Source organism: Amphiura filiformis, chromosome 12, assembly GCF_039555335.1.
Source record: "Amphiura filiformis chromosome 12, Afil_fr2py, whole genome shotgun sequence".
NCBI lineage: Eukaryota > Metazoa > Echinodermata > Ophiuroidea > Amphilepidida > Amphiuridae > Amphiura > Amphiura filiformis.
Genome location: NC_092639.1, coordinates 16,556,663 through 16,573,212, shown reverse-complemented (window position 1 = coordinate 16,573,212; position 16,550 = coordinate 16,556,663).

The window sequence follows — 16,550 nt, the reverse complement described above, 5'->3', positions numbered from 1 at the left end:
TAGCTATATAATTAGGGCAAATTTCAAGTGCATTAAATTACTTTTTATTTATGTATTTTTGTTATCAAGTCGGTGCCATTATAATGTTATGCATATTTTGTGCGGTTAAAACTATTTTGCTTTCAAGTCGGGTGCCATTTAATGTAGAGTATACATTTTTGTGTGCGGTGAAAACTGTATTTTGTAAAAGTATTGTGTTTATTTATGCTGATGAATTGACTTGGGTAGACAGAAGTCGGAACAGGAAGCAGCTGAGAAAGATTTTATTACATCTTCTATGGTAGCAGAAATGACAGACCTGTTTTCTTCAGCTGTTGGACAGAGGAGGCTATAGATAGATAGAATTGGCTTTGCCTAGTAATAGGAATCAAATTCACTGCAACACTCTGAAAGGAAGGCACCAGGTATGTTTCTTGAAGGAGATAAACGATGTTGCAGCAGAGGTGGTCTATTCAAGGATGCATTTGAACATTGATGTATATTATGATTCATCCAGTCGTAGAAACAGAGGTGAATTATGAATAAAATACTGGAATAACTTACGGATTGACACGTGACCAGTCTCCGATTACGATCAATACCGGAGCATCTTTGCAGTTGCCAGATGAAGTCCAATGAGATTGGATGAAAATTCGCAAAATCCGTAAGTTATTCCAGTATTTTGTTCATTATTCACCTCTCTATGCATTTGAACAGTGGCATAGGTAGGGGGACAAGGGAGGGTATGTGCCGTCAGCAGCGTCTGGGGGTCCTGAATCAACCAATTCAGTCTCCCCCAGATTGATTGTGTGCCCTGCCCTGTCCAAGCTTTTTTCACATGCTTCACATGCAACATGGTTATTTGACAGACTGTTTTAAAACTAAAATTCAACTTGCAGTAGTATTTGTGCAAATTTTCATGTGCTCCGCTCATAAATTGTTACAGGAATTGGGGGGAGGGTGCCATTCTGTATCCAGGTCCCTGGATGCCAGAACCCATACACATGTACCTACGCCACTGTATTTGAATGACGAAACCTAAAAGAAGAACATGGGATGTAGCAATATATGGACTCCCGTGTGCAAGCAGCAGATTTTCAGACTATTACAGTACAGTATATACAATATACATGTATACAGCATGCTAGATGTGTACATGATGCTATAATAATTGAAGACCGAATTAAAAAGACTAGTTTGCGCCTGACTTCAGGGCAAAGTCGCGACGTGATTGGTTGATCATACGCAAACTAGTCTTCTTAATTCGGTGTTCAACAATTATAGATGTAGTATTTGTGTGCTGTCATCTGATATTGTAATACTTAAGATTGGCGATAACTTGATTTGTGGTAATTGCCTGTTTTGTGAATGTGTTGATATCAAGTGCAATACTTGTGTACAACTTATATTGCACCAACAGAAACAATTTGGATGTACCATCATAAGGTCAAAACTCAAAATGTAACTTTGTGAATTTGAGATTTTTTAAATGAATCCAAAATTTTATTCCAGTTGAATTTGCTAAATTTGCTGCATAAATGGAAAATCCCTATGTGCAACACAACCAAGGGTGAAAATAAGAGAGCTTGAACCAGGGGCCACTTTGGCAAAAAAGTGGCCCCTGGTTCACCAAGATTTGGAAGAACCACGGGCCATTTCCAATTACCAAGGCGCCAATAAAAATAAAGATGTGCTGGATGAGTTAAATAAGCACTATTTGCTTGTAATTTGATATTTTTGGTCCACAATCCAGGGGGCCAGTTTTGTGAGAAAAGTGTCCCCTGGTCAACTAAAATTGAGATGGAACCAGGGGCCATTTCAGAGTTTCTGAGGGCCAAACGGCTCCCGTCTCCCACTTAATTTCACCCCTGAACACAACTCTGGTGTTATACTTGACAATGCAAAAACAATGATAGAATCAAAATGTATTTATCAAACAATCTTTTTACTATTCATTTAGTAAATCAAGTCTGGTTTTATGTGTATAAATGACATGTTTATTGTCTTATGTACAATTGTGTTGTATCTTCATGTAAAGTTAAAACAATGCTTTGTAAAACTACCCTTTTCTTTTACAGTGTTAGCTGTTTACTGTGTACATGTAAAGAGTATTACCATCAATGTCTTATAAGGGATGAATTTGTCAGAGATTGTTCAGGGGTCGCACACATTTGCACAGTATTTTTGTGGTGCCTAAATTACATTCTGAATACGAGGAATGTCGTTCTGCATAAAATTTTGTTTTATATCGCAAATTTCAAAAAATCAAAATTATTTGAATTTAAAAGAATATTCCTCATATTCAGAATGCAATTTGGTGTGTCTGATGTCCTCTCATGTCCACCTTTGTTTCAGATGGACATTTTATTGTGAAAGGACCTATTATGTCATTGTACAAGCAATACAATAAAAAAATTTCACATAGCCCCAAGTAAAAAGTATTTTATTATCTTTGTAATCACTCAAAAAACATTTTGTGTGAATTTTACATCCGAACTAGAGGCTATTCAATTTTTATGGGCCTTTTTATTTTACATGTAAAGTCTATGGGGGTGACGATTAGAAATGGACGGCAATATTGAAAAACCCTCATTTTGGGCCATTTTGGACACTAAAATGACAATAAAAAAGAATAGCACTTAGTTTGGATGTAAAATTCACACACAAATGCTACCTGAGTGAGTACAAACATAAATACATTTCATTCGGGGGCTATAGTAAAAACAAAAACTGTCCTATACCTTAATGGTTATGGAACAAAGGTGTGTCCCACAAAAATGTCGTGCAAAGGTCGCTATCTGAGCCCTTAAAAGAATAGAAGTTGTTCCTCCTTTCACCAACCCAGCCGTGTCTTTATTGCCTAATTATAACTGATATAACACAGGAGATAACATAATTTCCACATTTTTTACTTAATTAACAGATTTTCATACTAAAGGCTGGCTTTAGATTCAAGGTATGAAAATGTTTTGTTTGGGTTTCAGTTATGCAAGTATTGTGTAATTCTATTCAAAGTAGTTTGTGGCATATGCAAAATGCTTAATCAGTTCTCAGGCTGTGATTCAGAATTACCAAACATTTAGACAAATTTGTCATAAATTGTGTAATACGCATACTACATCTTAATCACATTATTGCACATATGTGACATGATCAAGGGGCATGAGTCGGATGTTGCTAATATTGTTTTTGAGATATTGGCAAAATGGTGTTCAAATTCTTTTGTTTTACATTGTTTTCAGCCATTGATAAATTGCTCATAACTCAGTAACCAGATGTTCGATTTTTATGGGGTTTGCATCAAAATGTTAGAAAATTATGTAAAAACTTCTAATTGAAAATTGCCGACATGTGATTCATTCCCCTTGATCATGTCACATATATCAAGTCAATAGTCTCAATGCATGAATAACATAGACAAATAAAGCAATTTTAAAACATGAGAATGGACTACAATGTGAGATGTGGACAGCACTAAGTGTTAACGTTGGGCGATATCGCGCCCTGCGATATATCGCAATATTAAATCCTTATCGTGATGACGATATGTAGAGAAAGTGACAGGCGATATACTTATATTGGGTCTCCCATCCAGCTTCTGTCCACAGCCGATTTAATTTTCAATACTCATGAGGGCAGCAGTCTAATTGGTCTCCCATCCGGCTTCTGTCCACAGCCGATTAACTGTTCATGCACAATATAAATGGCGGCGTTTGTGGTGAAATCTCGGAAGTACTGTAGATTGCACTTGCAAATATGGCAGGTGTACTGGTTTTAATAATGTTTTGGATATTAAAGAAGCTGTTTTGAACGATGGCAGTGGATTGAAAGTATGTTTTGTACCTGTTTAATTGTACTCTTGTTCAAGTTGTTGTTACATTTATTGCCGGGCCGTTTTGCACCTGTATAACAGTGAACTTCTGACCATGCATGTATAGATAAAAATATCGTCAGATGGCGATATCGCGATATTTTTTTGGCCGCGATATGCAATATGCAAAAGACTGACGATGCCCAAGCCTACTAAGTGTGCAAAATTTCATCCCACAATACAATAATAACAATAGATTCAGTTTGGGGGTAAATCCATCGCCTTTGTTATGCAATACATTTGTTGCATTGTTGGAAGGAATTTCGGCCAAAGGGGTCATTCCATTTAAAATCCACACTACCCCTGTTGAAGATTTTGGAAATATCTTTCACTAGGGGGAGTATGAATTTCAAATGGAACTAACACATTAACAGTTCCATTTGAAGTGGAAGTGAAAAGTCATATGAAAATGTCGACTCCCTAGTAAGATTATGATAGGTATAATAAAATGTTTAAGGGGGTACTACACCCCTGGCCAATCTTGTGCATATTTTTGCATTTTTCTCAAAAATTATAGTGGATTGGTGACAAGTAAGATATGTATATTATAGGGGCAAGGACTACAACTACTACACTGAAAATTCAGCAACTCAAGTCAAGTAGTTATTGATTTATTGATCAAATATTGGTTTTCCCTCATTTTTGACTGTAACTCCACAACTGTTGTCTGCGTTGAAATAAAATTTCCAGTGCAGTAGTTGTAGTCCTTGCCCCTATAATATACATATCTTATTTGTCACCAATGCTCTATAATTTCTGAGAAAAATGCAAAAATAGGCACAAAATTGGGCAGGGGTGTAGTACCCCTTAATCTGATTAAAAGACATATCAGTTGGTTCTGTGCAGCATGTGTATTTTGTCTCAAGCTGTTCAAATGATTTTGTGCGAGTGATTAATTATCAATTTATCAGCAAGTCAATATAGACTTGATGTAAACATGACCAAAGTACTATTTGCATATTCTATATTCACACTTTTATTTAATGAGATATGTTAATTTCAACTTATTAATGACACTTTCATATCTCCCAGCCTCATAGTATCTATTTGTATGCGACTTAAACTTGTTGAAATACTAAAATGACAGTTTACTTAAAATTTAATTTATAAATGGCAAATTTGTGAAGATTTGATGTTTGTATTGAAAATAAAACCAAGCACATGTAACTATTGATTTTGTAAATTTTATACAACAATGTCGTTATTAAAGCCATTATTGTGAAAAATTAATTTTACTTGTTCAATAAAGTAGATCCTGCTCAGGGTTTGATTTACTTTGAAAAACTTGCATAGTCTGTCCAGAAGTACAAAACAAATCTGTGGCATCGGGAGTTGATGCTTTGCGTCACACGCACTGCGTGTTTAAAAAACGTGACACGTTAAGAGCGTGGTGCGCTCGGCAAGTATAAATCGCGCATGAGTTGGAATTTACACTCACATTACTCTGGAATAATTATTCTCATACCTCCAGTTTCCGAGGTCTATTTACTTTGTACTTCTATGTAGACAGACTGTAGCCACTTTTAGCAAAGACATTACTACAGTTTGTCCACTCTGAAGTACAAAGTGACATTAACAGTGCGTAGTGCTGCGTCTCTGCTGCAGGTATGCGTACCTTCAAAGTCGGCACATTTTGTTTTCACTGATGGATATGTGTGCATTAATGGTCATGTATATTTTGTAGAATTGTGTCTATTCATGTACATATACATGTATTATGGTATTCATGGTTGAATGATGAATTATCAGAGCTTATAGTATTCATTATTAAGGCTGAATATTGTACTTAGCTGTGAAAATGCAATAATTTTGTCATTGGATGTTGATGCCGATGTCTTTGATTCAATTTACAGCTCATGTGCTGTCGATCAGTAAGTTAAAAGTTAAATCCTTCCCAAGCCTTTCGGCCCATTGGGAGGCGCCTATCTCTGTTTAATAACCCTAGGCCACATGTCTGCAAGCAGAAAAGCTACAGCAGGGGGTTAGTCCACTGGTAGCCATGTGTTTAACTTTCCCTACTCCATTCTTTCAATGCCGGACGCCTGGCAAGAAGGCAGGTACCATTTTTAAAGCCTTTGGTATGGCCCGGCCGGGATTCGAACCTGCGACCTCCCGATTGTGCGGCGGACGCTCTAACCACTAGGCCACCACGCCGGTTACTTGTCTGAATTCAACCATGCATGTTCATCTTGTTCAGTCAAGTGATGCTTGCATGAGTGGTCATTTACCTTATTAATCCGGCCATTAACCCTAACACACAACCCTGCTTTTTGCTATCGGAAGTTAAAGAAGAAACAAAAAAGGAGAGAAGATGAAGAAAGAAGTCACTTGGCGGGCCCAGGATTCTAACCTTGGGGCCCCCGAATTCCAAACAAGCGATCACGGACCGGTAGCCACATGGGTAACGCTGCTCCGGGCAGCGATGCATGAGCATATAACACTTAGGGTGATAGGGATTCACTTAGGGATTCATGCATGTGCGGTGGGTTTCATTGTGGTATTTTGTGGTATCTATGGGTGTTAGGGTTAATACTAGTACGGTATCTCAATTTCACCAAATATGTCACTTACGACCATCTTGCACTCCTACGGTGAATCGTTATCTACCCATCTCATCATGAGTCTGATAAATACGAACAAGAAATGGTTATACTATATATGCTGTACTTACAATGCTTGAGGTTTCGTCCTGAGAGTATCAAATTAAGATGTAGTGCCTCTGTTATTTCTGCACATCTTCTCAGGAACTGAGGCTCATGGTGAAATTTATACAGTAATTTGCTCAAACTAAATGTATATAAGGCCTTATGATATGCTTACACTTACTCAGTACAAGTATTTAGGGTTTCTCTATCGAAAGTCAATTTTTACCAATTGGAAATTTATTCCCACAATCTGATTGTAATATGCACAACAATAGATACAGTTTGGAAGTTAATCCATCTCCATTGTTGTGCAATTAACACTTAGGCCTAAAAAAAAAATTGTTTGATTGGCGTAACATGAAAATAAATTAGGGTAGGTCGGTCGGCGATTAAAAAAAAAAAAAATTTACACACATTTTAAGCTGAAAATCACGAATTTTTTTCTTTTTTTTTTAAATTTTAATCTTTTTTGATTTTTCATAAAATAAGAAAAAAAAGTCTAGGGTTGGGCCTATTTTTAGGGTTAGGTTGGGTTACGCCAATCAAACAATTTTTTAGGCCTTATTGTAATGTGGAAAGGGATTTTGGCTCAAATTGACATCTGGTATTGTAGAGGAATCCACATTTTGCTGGGTGTGGTGTTGAATCAATGTATGTCATCAATTCTTGGGAATTCTATAGGCTGTTCTGGTATATAATGGTATCAGAGGCACAACTGAGCTGACACAATAGTGTTACAGGTATTGAGGGTCCAATATATTATATAAAATATAATTCCATTACTGCTCTATTAGCATGTTATTCAAAATTCAGCAAGTGCTGTGATTTAATCAAATGCGTCATGTACCTATCTCAGAGATATCGATACTCTAGTTAGTTTGGCCCCATGTGTGACTTTGAGCTATTCCAGTTGAAATCCATCATCCATTCAAGTAACCATATTTGGAGTACCAACTCTCTGCATAGGAGATTAAGCCTAAATTTAAGGTCATGTCTTCCAGGGGGTGTAAGGGTTTCAACTGGAATAGCCCAAACCATCATGGGATTTTGCCATCTGTGTTATGATAGGCCCCATCTGAAGTCTACCAAAACTGACTGAAATATTTGGTTTACATTCCAGTAGCATTCATTACATGTAATCATTTTGTCCAAATTAATAGTAGGCCTACTCATTATTGATTGCCCAAATTACTCTTCAGGCCACAGGGTTAGAACCGGGGTACTCAAGTTTGGTTTTGGTAGGGACGTGCGCTGAGATTTTGGAAGTGGACCCATAAATATACCAATTTGTCAAGAAATTTGGACCCATTGATATACCAAAATCAACATTTTCGCTGAATTTAACCAAAATTGTCTTAGTTTTTACAAATTTTCCCAAAATTGTGCGAAAATTTTGGCTATATTAAGGAAAAATTGGGCTGTTTTCCGAAAAAATTGAGAAAAGTTTGAAGAAAGGACCCATTAATATACCAAAAATAGGCTTTGAAAAAGGGGTCATTGATATACCAGAAGGCCGAAAATGCTACCCATGTTTGCGTGCACGTCCCCGTGATGGCCATTTGTACTAAGTACCCCGGGTTAGAACTTGCAAATGATTATTTTTGGGATCATTTTATTCTGGTAAAGTATCTACCGTGTTGACATGGTGACCCTTTCAATTCAAAAGTTGCAAAATTGAAAATGTTGCTTTTGTTGCTAGAGTGCCTGGTCGTCACTGGTCACTGCGGGTCATCCTTGACCAGCCGTGTAGAGAATGGTACAATGACTTGAGTAGCTTTTTAGTGCAACTTTTGAAAATGCATCTTTTTCATTCAAGGAGTCACCATTGCTACAAACTTTAAGCATGCAGGCAAATGAGGTATCAGAATTCCGAATTAACCTTCTTTAAAATCCTATAATTCAAAAACATGTCTGGCGACTTGTTCCGGGTTTTGCTGGAGCTGGTCACATATGGGCAATATGAACATCATACAGAATGCATGTAATTAATATCCCTTGTTGAAAGACAAATGTTGGGGCCCAAGTAACGTGGGCCGCTGCTGGCATTGCTGCCTCTCTAAGTCCATCAATGCCAAATTGCCAATGATTTATTTTACAAATAATGCATTTTAATCATATAAAAGTAAGTAAAAGTAAGTATGTAACTAAAACTCAGTATTGAAAATTGTCTTAATTTTAGCATTCTCTTATTAAGGTCTTTCCATGATAATTAAATGTGATGATGTTGTTCTGAGTGCCAACATAGTAAGTTGTTAAGCATTCTCTTAGATCTTTCCATGAAAAGTTAAAATTAAAATGTTATATGAGTGCCAATGAAGTGATTTGAAACCGAGGTGTGATGCAATTTTAGTCAATGATTGGTTGATCAGTCCATTGTACTTACATGTAAATATAGATTCCAATTATACTTGCTCTAGACAAATCCAGCCAGTTGGCCACACTGCGGTGCAACAAGGGCAGGAGTTGCTACATGTAATTTGTAACCAATAATCTAGATACCTTTCTTGAGTCAGTAATTTAGATATCGGTTTTTTTATTGTATCTCTAAATGTAATGATAAGAATTATATAAAAGTATATACATTTTCAGAAAGGAAATGATGCAAGGAATCTAGCATAACAGATTCCTGCAAAAATTAACAATTTTGTGAGAAAATCTCAAAATTTGAGTTTATTTTACTGACTCAAGGAAGGTATACAGACTATAGTATCTTAAAGCCATATTGTAACATTTGCTGAGGAGGTCCTCAATATTTTTGTGAAAATTCTGATTTTTACACCATTGTAATTTACTTTTATACCAACATACTGTGCAAAAAACCAAGACTGCTGTATTCATGTACCAGTATGAAAAAATCTGAAACTTTAGTCATACGATCGAAATATTAGTCTCATGTATGTGATGTACATGTACGTACATGGCGTATGGGATGTACATATCACATCAAGCTGACCGACCTCAGCCATGATCAACGGAGTGACACGCATTGAGGACATAGGCATTGGAATTACATAATATAGCAATTTGTTTTGTTTGACATCATTTGTTCTGCTCAAAATTTAAATGGGACATATCAGACAGTATTTTTTTTTTTTTTAAAATGTTTTCACCGTCAGATATGTCCTCTTTTAATTTTGACCCAAACAGAGGCAATACAAAGAAATCACTATTTAATTCCAGCGCATAAGTCGCCAATGCGAGCAAATCCTTTGAAAATGATTCGGGTCCAGTTCTTTAGATGTGTATGACTATCCCGCATGCCATGTACCTACTGTGTTATGAACATCACATACATGTTTGACTAATATTTCCATCGTAATAATTAAACATCGTTTCATACGTTTTATTCAAAATTAGAGAGTTTGTCACAACTACAGCACCTAAAACTTTGATTTCTTACAGGTGTTGATAGTAGGGAACAAACCAAAAGATTGATGACGTCCTTTAAACGTAACTGGTTTCGTTTCTCAGCCGACCCCCTCCCTCCCTGCCAGAAACGTAATAATAAAATGTTGAAAATTTTGACATAATAATGGCACATTTTTTCAGACCGATGTTTTTGTACAAACGTAATCGAGTATTTTTACTCCCTAGGACGTCATCGATCTTTTGATTTGTTCCCTTACAATTGTGTAAAAAACAGAATTTTGAAAAACATTGAGAGTTTAATCCACAGCAAATGGCTTTAAATTCAACAATCAAATATTCCTGTGTGAGAGCAACTGTGGTGGTACTGTTAGCAGGCCACACACAACAAATTCATGTATATTGATGTTGAAAGAAGATTATATTTAATCTAGATGTAGATTTTTTGTTATAATAGCATATTAGTTTAGAGCTATTTTTACTTCATATTGTAGGAATTTCTGCATATTGATGATTACCAGATTCCTGTATTAACCCCCTGGACACTACTGGTCATCTAACAGCATTTCTAATTGGTTGATAACTTGAAATGCTCATTTCAAGCACCAATTATGACTAGGCTTTAAACTATTTACAGTCAAACTTGCATTTGCAGATGATCTTATTAATATCCTCCTTGATTGGTTCAAAATTGGACATAATTTTCATTTTGGCCAATCGGCAGGTAGTTCTCATGGGGTTGAACCTTCGCAATATAACCTGTGATATGCTGAGCGCACTGTAGCAACCATGCCAAAACGAGCTGCTTCCCACTGCAAACAATTTGCGGACATGAATGGTCGATAGTTATAACTTGGCTATTTGTCGGTATGCGGCGATATGTTCATTTCATAATTTTGATGAGGACCAAACTAATTTGTATAAAATCGGTGCTTGTTTGTAGCTTTATATTTGTTTGCTTGTTGTCTACAGTATTTCTTTTTGTGTATATTATACACAAATATAATTTGAAGAAGGGAGCAAAGAAAATGTTGATGAAGCAGGATTTAAACCAGTGATCTCTGGTTTGCGTGACCAGTGCTCTACCATCTGAGCTACCCAGCCCTATTATGGATGGTGATCCTCAATTATCAATATCTTTGCCTTGTATATTTTGTTAACAAATATAATTTGTGTAATATAATTTGTGTGACCAGATTTATCTTGCATGATCTGTAACCTACAAAGATTTTTTGAGTAGAAAGAACGGATAATTATTTCAAAAACAAGATAAAAATTAATTACATATACATATAAATCATCTTTATGACTTTTGTGTTTGTCTGTTTGTTTGTCTGTTGATTTTAGAATTGCTTGTACAAATGATGTAGACATTGTGACAAAAGAATTGATGGAATTGATTGAAGGATTAAATCCAAATGCTACTTGGGAAAAAGGAGCACAGTGGCCAAGCTCCGACTCATAATCGGAAGATTGCAGGTTCGAACCCCGGCGAGGCCATCGTGTAATTGTGCCCTTGAGTAAGGCACTTTATCTCGATTACTCTTTTCCACCCAGGTGTATAAATTGGTACTGGCATTCTTAAATGCTGGGAAGGTAACATACTCGCTGCGGAGGAGGTGTGGCCATCCCCCACAGCAACATTTCATGGTGGAGTCTGGCCTAATCGCTAACAAAAGAGAGATGGGCACTCCGGGACTGTAAAATACAGGTTTGACTCCTTTACCTCGACGCTATACAAAAAAATTGGATATATTCCAGTTGAAATCCATACACCCCTTAAAACCTTAATCTTCCACACTTTGTCTAATTTCTCGAGCAACTAGTAAAACTATTAACCTATTTCATACACAAGAAAAAAAAACATGTGGTATTTGCTATTTTTGTAACATAATTGTCACTAAAAATATTGGAAAATAGAACCAAATATAAATGCATCAAACTGCCCGGAAAATTAAAAAAAACCTATGCGTGCGAAAGCACTGCACGTAGTACGCGGAGTGCACATTATACACAATCAATGCATGGTTTGGATTTTTCTAATGCTTGCTCTGATTGGTTCTCGCTATCTAAGAGTGTATGAATAGCACATATTGAACCAGTTGCTTCATTTGGCTTGCCTGGTTGTTTTATAATAAACATCTCAAAAAAAAGTAACTAACCCCCCTTAAATAATGACCATTATTCAAAAACGGGTGATTGTATTACAAATCTGTAAAATGCGTTGAAAGCAGAATTTATTTCTGCACATTTTGACACCTCGTTTTTGCAGCAATTAACTAAATATTGATGTCAAAGCGTACATTTAAATCAATGTAACCCAAGATTTGAAAGTTGCAGCAAATTGTATTGATTTTGTATTCACTGTAATGCTAAGAAATCTGTGTAATGATATCTGAGTGTTTTTGTATTGTTAAAATTTGTATGTAAGTGCAACTTTCAAATCTGGACCTCACTACATTAAATTGACCTGTGTTTTATTGTTTTCTGGGCTATCGTATCAAATGAGGTGTCAAAATGCGCAGAAATAAATTCTGCTTCCAACGCCATTTTACAGATTTGTAATACAATAGCCCCTTTTTGAATAATAGCCATTACTTAAGGGGGGTTAGTTACTTTTTTTGAGATGTTTAGTTTACTTTGTGTATATGACTGAACAGTTTGTTGTATGAGTGCCTTTATTAGGTGATATTTCCACCAGGCCAGCACATAGCGCCACTTACTAATGTGTGTGCTTGTGATTGCCATTGTAGCAAAAACATAAATTCATTATGTGGGCTCATAATATTGTTCGCTATGGTAGGCCCTTTTTTCTCAGATTGTGAGGTCACAGTGGAAGGCAGTCACTTGGACTTAGAATAGGAAATATTAAAGGGCCTATCAAGTAGACTATGTTACAACTTGCTTGAACTATGTACAACTTCATTACCAAATTGGAGTCCTGGCGTAAATCTATATTATTGGATGTATTGGTGTATATTTCATGTCCAGTGTAAATTTAATTAATCTGATATAAGTTTTTCAATCTTTGCTAAGTGCTTTGCTTTTTCAGTTGCCTTATAAATAGGACATGTATGTATCTGTATTGTATAGATATGTTCATATATCTGTGTTAAGTATTTAAACATGTTTATTCAAACTGTTATTGTATCTTAACGGTAATAATTTATTGTATATCGTGTACGGAAAGTAAATATCCCCCTATAGATTTAAGGTTAAAAAGTGATGGAAAATCGTAGAAACTTACCAATACTTTAGTTTTTTTGCTTTTCTAATCTGATATTGTTGTCTCCATCGTGTTCAAATACAACTGTTTCTTTTGTACCCTCTAATATATTAATGATGTCTTAATGCCGCTCTAGACCATTTTTGTCGGAAAAATGCATATTCTTGGCCATTTTGGACCTCATTTTGGACGCCATTTTGAATTTGAAACCTATGAATGGCATAGGTTTGGGTACAAATGTTTCAATTGCACAGCCTCCAAAGACATGTTTAAATGCTGTTTTAATACTGCTCTAACACATATTTGTTTGAGAAAACATAATTTTGTCAGCCATTTTGAACTTCATCTTGGGCGCCATTTTTTATGGTCTGCTGAGCTCCAAGGACCTTTAAATTTCACCTCCTCGGGAAAATTGCTGTAAAATTGCGAAAATTTGATCAAATTTGATGCTGTAAACGCTGAGATATGCTAAAACATTTCAGTTACCATCTTAGATTGTGTGGTTATGGTATACAAACATCTTGCCTCCAGTAATGCATTTGCCATACTGCACCAGGGGGGTATTTACTTTCCGTACACCGTATATATAGCAAAATTACAGGTTGCTTTTACCATGTAGAGAGGGGGGATGTGTGGTTGCTAGCACAGCAGGTGATTGATGATGATACTTTACAAAATGGGCTGTTGTAGTTGAAATCCATACACCCTCTATGATACATGACCTTAGTCTCCCACACAGGGAGTGTAAATTTCAAATTAGGTTACCTGAATGTGCGACTCCATATGAAATCTTCACTTATGAGGCAATTAAGGTCATGTCTTCTATAGGGGTGTATGGATTTCAACTGGAATAGCCCAGTACCACACGTTAGAGTGATCACTAAATACTTAATATTGTGGATAATAAAATGTTTCTTAGATCAATAACATTTGACTTTAAAATTGTTCTTATACCATGATCACTAATATACTTAAAATTATGCATAATGAAATGTTTCTTAGATCAATAACATTTGACTTTAAAATTGTTCTTATGCCATAATGACTAAATACTTCAAATTGTGGATAATAAAATGTTTAAAAATGAATAACATTTGACTTTAAAATTGTTCTTTTACCATGATCACTAATATACTTAAAATTATGGATAATAAAATGTTTCTTGAATGAATATCATAAATTTGACTTTCAAATTATTCTATATTAATCATTCACCAACAAACCTGACAAAAAGTAAAGTCACATGCACATTGCACATCATATGTGTAGTATTTTGTAAGATGACACTTACTGTTTGATTTTGCTGCAAAATACTTGCTGCTCATTTAGTCCTCATACTTGACATTCCAATTTGGCAGATTTTACTTAGCATTTGGCCAAATGTTGTCTAACATATATGTCTAATTCTGCTTTTGTGGAAAATATGATATGAAAACCAAAAAACAAGCGGGTAACAAGAAAAACCAGTGGCGTGGGGGGGCAAGGGGCATGTGCCTGGGCGCCACCCTTAAGGGGCACCAAATTGGTCAATTCAGCATTGATACTGCGCCCCCTCCAACGATTTGGGCACAAAATCATTTGAAAGATCAATTTAAGACCGATATTCAACTTAATTGTAAGCAAAATTAATTATATTCGCTCGCTACATGCACAATTGTATCAAGAATGGGGGGCCTATTATGTATTTTTAGCCCTGGGCGCCATAACCCCTAGCTACGCCACTGAGAAAAACACCCTATTTTGATTGACATTTTAACTGCAGATACAAGTTACATGTACTTTCAAAAGTTCCCACAAGCTATTAATAGAAATTATTTTAGGACAAATTTGATGGATTCTGTTTAATTGTAACTGCAATAAATTGCTGAATACATTTTAAATGTTAAAACATTATCGATGTAATTAAGCTTGTATGTGTTTGTTTTCATATATATGATTGTTAATAGGAATTGAATTGTTGAAATAAAATTCATTTATAGAATATACTGAGTCCTGGTGTTTTATGACGTTGTTGGACAGGAAAAACCACATATGTACTATTGGCCCCTTAACATGTTTAAAGTAAACCTTCCTCTATAACCTCTTGGCAGTTTTGTTTTAAACATACTCAAGGGCCACAAGTACATAGGAGGTTTTTCCTACCCAACGACCAGCGTTTGAAATAAGGCGCGTCCTTGCGTCAAATACCCGTGAAAGTAGCCGCGGACCCGCAAATTTCCTACGGTACGGGTCCGTGTGACCCGTAAAAATTGAACCAAGCAAAGAGCAGAAATTCCTAGTTTTGTTGTTCCACTGGAAAATCTGGTTCACATAATATGTCCAGCTCCCTGGGTACACTTTCATTTTAGTTTCCCATCAAGTTTTCAACCCGGGTTTTCAATTTTCTTGATAATTAGTGAGGACCCTTGTTTATTTCGAAGGCAAGGGTCCGGGGTCGAATCCTTGAAAATTGGTGAGGACCCTTGAAATTTCAACGGCAAGGGTCTGGAGGACCCTTGGATTTTTTTTTCTTATTTCAAGGCCTGCCAACGACGATTTGTATCCATTAACACTAACACTGTTTTTTGGCTATCGGAAAGGAAAGAAGGAATGAAAAAGGAGAGAAGATGAACAAAGAAGTTGTTTGGTACCCCCTGGGTTTCGACCCCAGGATTCCTCACGTGCCAAGCAGTGCATCACCGGTGTGTAGGGGTGGGTGTGTAACTGGCTCGGCCAACGTAACTGTGTATATAAATTACTAAGGGTGATTGCGTCAACATATCATTTGGGATGCATTTATGAGCAGTGGTTTTACTTCGTTAGATTTTGCTAGATTTATAATGGTTATGGTTAATATACATGTAGGCTTCAATGAAGGGAAAAGAGGTTAATTAACCTTAACGCTCCAAGTGGTTTTTGGTTATCGGAAAGGAAAGAAGGGACAAAAAGGGGAGAGAAGATGAACAAAGAAGTTGTTCGATCCCCTGGTGTGTGGTCGATGAAGAATTTTGTTTGGCATATTTTGATACCGCATTCGGCACAACTTATAGCAATTTGAATGAAAAAAAATTGAGCCTTTCAAAAGTGACAAAATTTACACTGAGTGAAAGTTCATCTGTCACTCTGTAATGCCCTTTACAAAGGGCAGCAGAAATCGTGCTGAAGGAGGAAATGTATTAGTTTATCACTTTGAAACTCCTTTTGTCATTCAAAAGTGTATAGCTTAGGGAAAAAAGTTGCATCATCCCGAATGAGATGCACAAAATGTACACAGATTAAAATTCTCCATATAACCTAACAACCACTTTATTTTGTAATTTTGAGTCATTTATTTTTGTTTGAAGTGTACGGATACTTTTCATGCGCTATATTGTTGATGCCCCTTCATCAACAATACTGCGCATGGGGGGGGGGGGCTCACATATTTTTAAGGGCATTTAGCTCACCAGTTGACAAGAATAATTGACACATGATCAAACAAAAT